Source organism: Merops nubicus, unplaced genomic scaffold (assembly GCF_000691845.1).
Source record: "Merops nubicus isolate BGI_N331 unplaced genomic scaffold, ASM69184v1 scaffold12117, whole genome shotgun sequence".
Lineage (NCBI taxonomy): Eukaryota > Metazoa > Chordata > Aves > Coraciiformes > Meropidae > Merops > Merops nubicus.
Window position 1 is genome coordinate 1085 of NW_008622318.1, and position 7739 is coordinate 8823.

The 7739-nt window shown below is 45.1% G+C and overlaps 1 protein-coding gene across 1 annotated transcript in view; it reads left to right on the forward strand.

Annotated features, from left to right (window-relative positions):
* The window catches only part of PHF12 (PHD finger protein 12), a gene marked incomplete at its 5' end in the record, with an annotated part of 31722 nt that overhangs the window by 1010 nt on the left and 22973 nt on the right, over positions 1-7739 (forward strand).

Here is a 7739-nt window from a genome sequence, read left to right on the forward strand (position 1 = left end):
AGTTGCGTGGCTTTGTTGATGAAGGCAGATCTTTCTGCATGCAAATCTGGGTGCCCTGTGGGAGTCATGAGGTGCATGTGGAGGCGGTGGCAAAGCTCAAGTCGGCAGAGGCTGCAGCGAGGAAGGACTCGCTGCCTTCCCTCGCAGGTTCCTCAGCTTTCGGCACAAAGTCAACCCACCAAAGGCACCTTAACTTTCCACCCCAAAGTTTTCCCCTTTCTCCACTGGGAGCCCGGACGCATCCGAGGCTGCCTTACCCAAATCTTCCCTCAACAGTTGACATAGGCGGGTGGTTTGTGTTAAATTAGCACAGCCAGAGTGGATAATGGAGTGGAGGAGGGAGCAGGGCGAGTCAAACAGCTGGAGCTCGGGCGTACAGAGTATTCTTCCTTAGGGAAGATTTTTTAACCACATTCCTTTCTCTCTTTCATGCTCTGGAGCTTTGTTTGCCACCCTGTTACAGCTGTCTCCTCTTTGCCTTTTTTTTTTCCCCTCCTTCTGTTGTTTTTTTTTTCCCTTTTCTTCTTTTGCTCGGTGGTTATACTGCGTTTATATGGTAATTGTAGGTCTCTGAGCACTTATTAAACTGATTGCTGATAGCAGGAAGGCCGATGGTGCGGTCACAGTTCTGTAGGGAGTGTCCCGTTAGCAGCCTGTAGCCAGACGAACCCGACAATGCTGTAGCATGCAGCCATGACATCATCCCTCCTACCCTGAGGAAGTGCTACTGGTGGTGGTGCAGATCCTCTTAATATTTACCAGGAGGACAGTAATTATTAATTTTTGGGGGGGGTGCAGCATTCTTTGATGGGTTTTAATTTAAGGGTGTTTTTTCTTCTCTCGAGCGTCATTGCTTAAAAGTCAGTGTCTGCTTTCAGATGCTGCCAGAGACATCCTGAGCCTTCTCTTAGTGAGGCTGGAGCAATGGCTAAAGCTGCACATTTTGAACTAGAGGAGCTGTGACTAACAGTGTAGAATTTCTTAGTTGACTCTGAATCCTAATTAAACCTTACTGTAAACGAGGCCGCTTTGTGCGTGGCTAAATCTGTCTAAGTTTCGTGGCTTAGTTTGGCAAGTTTCTTGTAGGTGGTGGGAAATAGTCATGTAAATCAGGTACCTGGAAAGCTTTGGCTGTACTGGAGTTGGTTGTGTTATAATGACAAAAAAAATATCTTTGGCTACCTAGTCACCCTTCAGAACAGAAATGGAAGGAGCGATTCTGATTACACCTTCTCATGTCGTTTGCTGCCTTTCCTGGGGTATCTCATCTTGGCAGTAGCCCAGCCTCTGCTGCAGGAGGTAACACAGTCTAGAGTGGCTTTGCCTGAAGGCCCCTGGCTTAGGCCTTGTTCTTCTGCCCTGCTTGTGGACCTCTGTCCGTTGCTTAGCCAACGCCTTCCAGTGAGCCAGATTGTTTCAAAGGGATGCTTGGGTTTTGTTCTCCTGGTTTTTTCTCTTTACCTCCTACATCTTGCTTAAAGTAAACTTCCATTCTGGGTATAAACTTAGGCATAAAGCAGCACTTGCAACTTCCTTTCTGCCTCCTTTTTTTATTTCAAGAATAGCAGCTGTAACGCAATGCTTGTTTGAAGTAATTTGAATAGCAGTTTAAATATACTGCTGGGGCATCCTAGCTGAATTGCATCAACAGCTTACCTGTTCTTCAGGTATTTATTATAAGCTTTAGTACCAGGTTACATTTATTGTTGGGGGGGGGGGTAGAAATTTGAAAAAGAAGCGCAGCTCTTAATTAGTCTGGGATTTGATTAAAGCTGTGTAAGAGAGGCCATATTATAAAAGAAAATGAATGACAAGGGTGTGATCAGCCCAGGTCACGCAGTAAGCTGGAGACAAACCCAGGAGTTCACCCAGCTCAGTGGCCCATAAACTAGTTTTGTTCCTTCCTGTGTAGCGAAGACTTTTCTGTGCTGTGTTGTTTAAACCTGTAGGGAGCGAGTTGGCTTCGTTAGGTAGGCGTGTGGTTCTCAAACTTCAACACTTTGCCTTCCTTTTAGCACCAAAGCCTGTTGTCTTCAGAAAACAGAAGGTGCTCAGCCAAAACCCCCAGAACTTTCCGAGTCTGATAGTATTACACATCTCTGATGGCAAATAACAAGTTTTGTTGATACGCTGTGGGAACAACTGCTCTCCTAAATTAATGTGGGTGGAAGTGGCTTCTCAATTCATCTGTCAGGGTGTCAGCTCTTCTCACAGCTCCGTCTCGGAATCGCTGGTTCAGCGTAAAACTCCTACAGGTACTGTGAGCGTCCGTGGCCTGACGGGGAGGGCTGCCAGCCTGCCTGTGGGTAAGCTGGCCCCTTGGGAGGGGGACAGGAAGGTAAAACCCCATCTAGGTACTTATATTCCTCATGGTTGGCTTGATACAGTCAGGTGACTGCCTTCAGGTTTGAATTTAGAGATATTTTCTTCTCCCCTTAATAGCTGTTGAAAACAACGTAGAGGTTTTAGCTCTTGAGTCTGCTTTTGGTTACGCTGTTTGCCCCGGATCTGCTGCTGTGGGTAGGGGTGCAGTGTGTGTTTTCATTGTGATGTTCTGCCTCAGCCCAGGCCCCTGGGAATGGTGCACGCTCCTCCTTTACGTGATTGAAAACCAATTTTCCAGCACTGCTTCTATTCTTCCCCGTTTGTGTCCTCCTCCTGGCGATGCGATTGTTAGAATTCCCTGTATTTTCTGGCGCTCGTGGTAAACTTGATTCACGTTGAAATCACTTTGCAAAGTGGCCGATGTTGCAAATTCATTACAGCTTCGCTGAAGGATTAGGAAGATCCCTAGGAGAGGAAAAGTTTAGTTAAGCTGGGGGAGGGGAGCGACAACAGGAGGGAGAACTAACACAGAACAGTTTTGTGTTTGCTTTTTCTCTGTTTTTTCAAAGTCTCACTGCCCGAGTTTCTGGCTGGAGGAGCCCAAAATCTCTTAACCTCGCTGAATGCTGCTGTTCAAGTCCCTTATAAACCTCATGCCTGCTGGCTGTGAGGCTCTGCTGGCATGGCAAAGTGACCCGACTTGCCTAAAGCTGACCAGCTGCCCGTTACGGTAAACAGACAGTTCCAGTTTCGTGGCTCTGCCCGGCAAAAAGGCTTTCCTTAGCTGCGGGGTCACCCCGCGGCTGGGCTGGGGCCTGCTGGCTCCAGCGCACTTTCTGCAACACTTGCCTCTTCGTGTTTATATCTGGAGCATTTGGCTCCATTTCCCCTCCCGTTTGGCAGTCTTTGCCAAAGCACTGTTGTCGTAGAACGGGAGTAACAGAAGTCTCTGCAAAGAGGAGGCGAAACCAAAGCAGCCTGAGTTTTGGGTAGTTTCTATGAGTCACGTCCGTTAAGTGCAAAGAATGGAAAAAGTTATGTTTGGTAGGACATCAATAACTCGTTCCCTGCGTTATTCAGGTCTGAAATGTCCTGCCTTATCTTGGCATTCGGTCTGGCTTTGTCTTTTTTACATAAATACCCCTTCTGTGTGAAGGGAGGGAAACATCGGCCCGTCTATTGTCTCGGCTAATTCTTCCCTTAATGGCCATCCTTGGCTGCCTCGGGGGTTTCAGGTAAAGCTTTCGAAACTTTGAATGGTCTGAAGCATCTGCTGCTGCAGGGAGTAGCAGGATGTCTGGGAAGGTGCAGGAGAGCCCAGCTTGAGGCCTTGCAGCCAGCTGCAGAGGAGCAGGACTTCACTACATTCAATTACATTTCACTGGCACGTCTGACAGCTTCAAAAAAGTTCTTGTAGTTCAACTGCAGAAAGCATTAGTTTTTGAAGCTTTCTGTTTGGGCTTTTTCTTTTTTTTAATTAAATAACTGGCAAAAATCTGCTTGATATAACAGCATATTGAAGATCAGAGTAAGCTGTCCTGTTCCAAACCTTGATTTCAAATGTATCTATTGCAACTGATAGTTTGTTAAAACAATATTGGTTTAAGTATATACTTTTTGCTTTTTTTAAAGCAACTTTTGTTTTCTGTATCTTGGGTTCTGATATTTTGGTAGGGTCGGGGCCAGCACAGTCTGGATTCTAAACCAGAAGGAAGCGACTGCCCCGGGTCGGTTTCTGAGCGCCAGGATCACTGCGCATGTGTCTGCAGATGTGGTAACATGATCGGTCTTGGCAGGTCTCTTCAGCACAGTTGTACCAACGAGATCTTTCACTCTCTGTGTTTTGTCCTAAATCTCTCGATGCAGAGGCAGATAAGGTCAGCCTAACTCTACGAGCTTAAGCTGAGGGCACCAGAATACCATTCACAGGAAGAGTTTGATGTGAATCTAATTTCAGGACTTGTAAACCACAGTTCCCACCTCTGCCTGCGTGTGTGTTGGTGCTGTTAAGCTGAGCACGAGCAGGTTTTGCAGCACAGGCAAGAGCTGGGCACTCAGATCAAGCTGTGGGTCACTGCTGCTGTTCTCAACATCAGCCTGAAATGGTAGGAGCAAGGCATTAGGAGTCTGGTAAAATCAAGGAGGGGGATATTTAACTTGCATTTTGTCTTCAGACGTGGCTGCTGTATGGTCTGGCATTACATTGAACGGCCATAGTGGTTTGGAGCTGTTTAAAAGGGCACAGTACAAGACTGTTAATAAGGAAAGTTCTCTGCTGTTTTGTCCCTTTGCTTGGGAAAGTGCCAGTTTTATGTTGACTGGACTTGTGGAACTTTTTTGCTGCAGCGTCCATTTTTGAGTTGACTCCTTGAGCTCCATAGGACACAGCAGCTTGCTTCGAGGTGGGGTGCACGGCTCCATTGGTGCTGCTCTGGAGCTGGTCTTTCCTGGTATGTCAGACCTGCAGGCATGACTCATGGGAGGCTTTCAAAACATGGAAAGGTCTTCCCAGAGGAATTCCAGCTCCTCCAGGCATTTGCAAAGGAAATTCTTAATTGGATTAGATTCATAATACTAATCTGCTAATGACTGTTTGTTATGGAGATCTTGGCACTATCTTGTAAACATATTCACCTTCATTTAGCTTGCCTTGTGTCTTTTTATCACATACAAGCTCAGTGCTGAAAGATTGCACAGCCGCCTGCAGATTTTGTAGTTGGGAACAGGAGGACTAGCGTGTTTATTACATCAAGTGTGTAATGCTCTGATAATTCTCCCCTTCTCTCTGTTTCTCAGGGTTGCTTTAGGTGTGGGTAGTAAAGGGGAAGCAGTTGTCACGAGCCTGTCTGACATCCGGCTGTACTTACAGCAGGTCTGAGCGGCATCTCGGGTGGGCAGCATCCTCATGCTCTCATCAAAACACAAACCTGCTGACTTACAGCAAGAGTTGGGACCAAACCTGCATTTTTCTCCTTGAAGTGGACTTTTCTGACTTGGTTTGGGAGTGCTGTTGTGTTGGTCTGAAGGACATCTGCACAGGGGGCTGGGCTCCTGGCTGTATCTCTGTGTGGGACAGCTTGAGTCAATTTGAGATTTCAGTTGTAGCGTCAATACTGAAACAGTTTTTCTACATGGTAAAGGCATTAACATCAATTCTGTTTATTGACCCACACGAGCGAATGTTAAATTGTTTTTCTTGCTGGACTGACTCACTGGTACGTGTCAGGTTCTTGAGTTTTTGCCCTTATTAATCCTCAAGCTGGTAGCAAGTAGCAGGAATCTGCTGTGAAGAAAACGAGCGGTTACTTCCAGAGTAGGAAAGAGGTGTGTGTATCTTCCTGAAAGTGTTACAAGGTCTGAATATTTAGGGAGTGCTGCCTATGGCAATATAAATCACATGTGAGAATGATGAACCTGTTTTGTTTTGTTTTTAACCAGGCAGGAAGTTAGCATTTTCACAAGTCCAAGCTTACGTGTCTGAGAATAGAATATAGCTTTGTGACTGGGGTATGAAGTACTGGATTTGAAAGAAGTGAGCGTAAGCAAAAAGTCTTGCCATGTCAGGTTACAGGCTAAACTTGTGGGTTTTGTGACACAGATTGTTTGAGCTGGCTTTTTCTTCCTGTAGTAGTCTATTCAGGCTGCCTCCAGCTCTGCTGCTCGCTCCATGTCTGCCCGGCTTCCTCGAAGGAATGCTGCAGTATTCAGTAACTCTGCAAGCTGAGTAAAAATAGTGCTGTACCTTCCCTTTAACAAAGGGGCTGACAGATATCAGTTGTAATGCTGTTACATACCTTTTCAGGGCGTAGAGTAAATGCTCTCTATAGCCAAAAATGAAGAGGGAAAAAAAATCCTATAAATCGTTCTTCCAGTTGATGTCTCAGATCTTGAGTACAAAAGGCAAAGAGCATCTCAGCCAGCTGGGGGAAATCGAGCGCCTGAACCCAACTCTAACCTATTTCTGCTGACGTCTGCTCTGCACGAGTCACTTGAAGTAAACTAGATGGAGCTGGAGATTACTGACTTTGAACCCCACAGAAAGCAGTGGCCTGAGGATGCAATTTAGCAGGCTGAAAACCCCATGCTGAATTTCTGGCAAGCAGCAGTGATTGGTGTGAAACACCTGCCTCTACAGCCTCTGACTTTGGGCAAGGCACCATGTGAACTTCCCAGTGATCTCTGTCTAGAATAGCAACAGGAGCAGGATATGAAGGTGATCCAGAAAAGGCAGAGAAGAATGTATACCCTGCTTTAAGGTTTGGCTTTTTTTTTTTTTGTGGCTATTTCTGTTGCTCTTTTCCCCCTCTTCCCCAGTGTTCTTGGGAAAGCCTAGTCCGCATGTAGATGTCAGAATTATTCTTCACTTGTGCCTGCATGAAGACAGATTCACATTTCTGCTTTTATGGGTCTGTCCTTCATCCTCTTCTGATGTTTCTGATGTGCTGCTTTCCTTTTTTCCACCTTATTGCGTCTGTCCTTTCACCCCATCTCCTTTGAACACATTCCATATGGCTAGGGCTGAATGTGTTCACTCCTCGGAAACCTCTCAGACCCGTGTTTTGATTATTTTTTTTCCCCCACCAGAGATGTCTCTTCATTTATTGTTCTTTAAAGACCAAATTGGATGAAGCGATTCTCACTAGAGCTGTGTTGTTCTCAGCCTTCTTTCTTTTCCCTGATGCTGCCCTATGTGTCATGATGTGTGTAAAGATCTGAACACTTAATAATGAATCTGGACATTGAATTCAGGCTATTGTTACTATTGTCTGCAGTGCAGGCGTGAGCGATGCATGGGAAAGAAACAGGAGTCAGAAATTCAGGCGTTCTGCACATCCTGGGTCTGACCCAAATTTTCCAAAGTCAACAAGTCGTCTTATTGATTTCTGCTTATAAGTACAAAGCTGGACAATGCCCTAGCAGATATGTCCAAATTATCAGAGTTCATAACAACCAAATTAATGAAAAAAAAAAAAATTAGTGTGGTACAGGTGGTACTATACACTTTTTAATTCACATTTATTTATATAGATACATACTTGGTTTTATAGAGAGAGACACTTAGTATCTTTTAAAAACAATACTTCCTTTTGTTATTGAGGGTAATAACTAATGAGTTGTCTGGGAAATAGTCTCTGTGGGCCAGGTTCTTTCTATAAATAAGGTAACTAATTACATCAGAGAGAGACATTTAGTATCTTTTAAAAACAATACTTCTTTTTGTTATTGAGGGTAATAACAAGTTGTCTGGGAAATAGTCTCTGTGGGCCAGGTTCTTTCTATAAATAAGGTAACTAATTACATCAGGTGATCACATGTTTACATGCAGCTTATCCAGTTTATTGGACTCTCCTGTTTGTCAGGTCTGAGACAAAAAAGTTCTACTTATCACGTTGCAGCCATGAGTCTCAGGAATG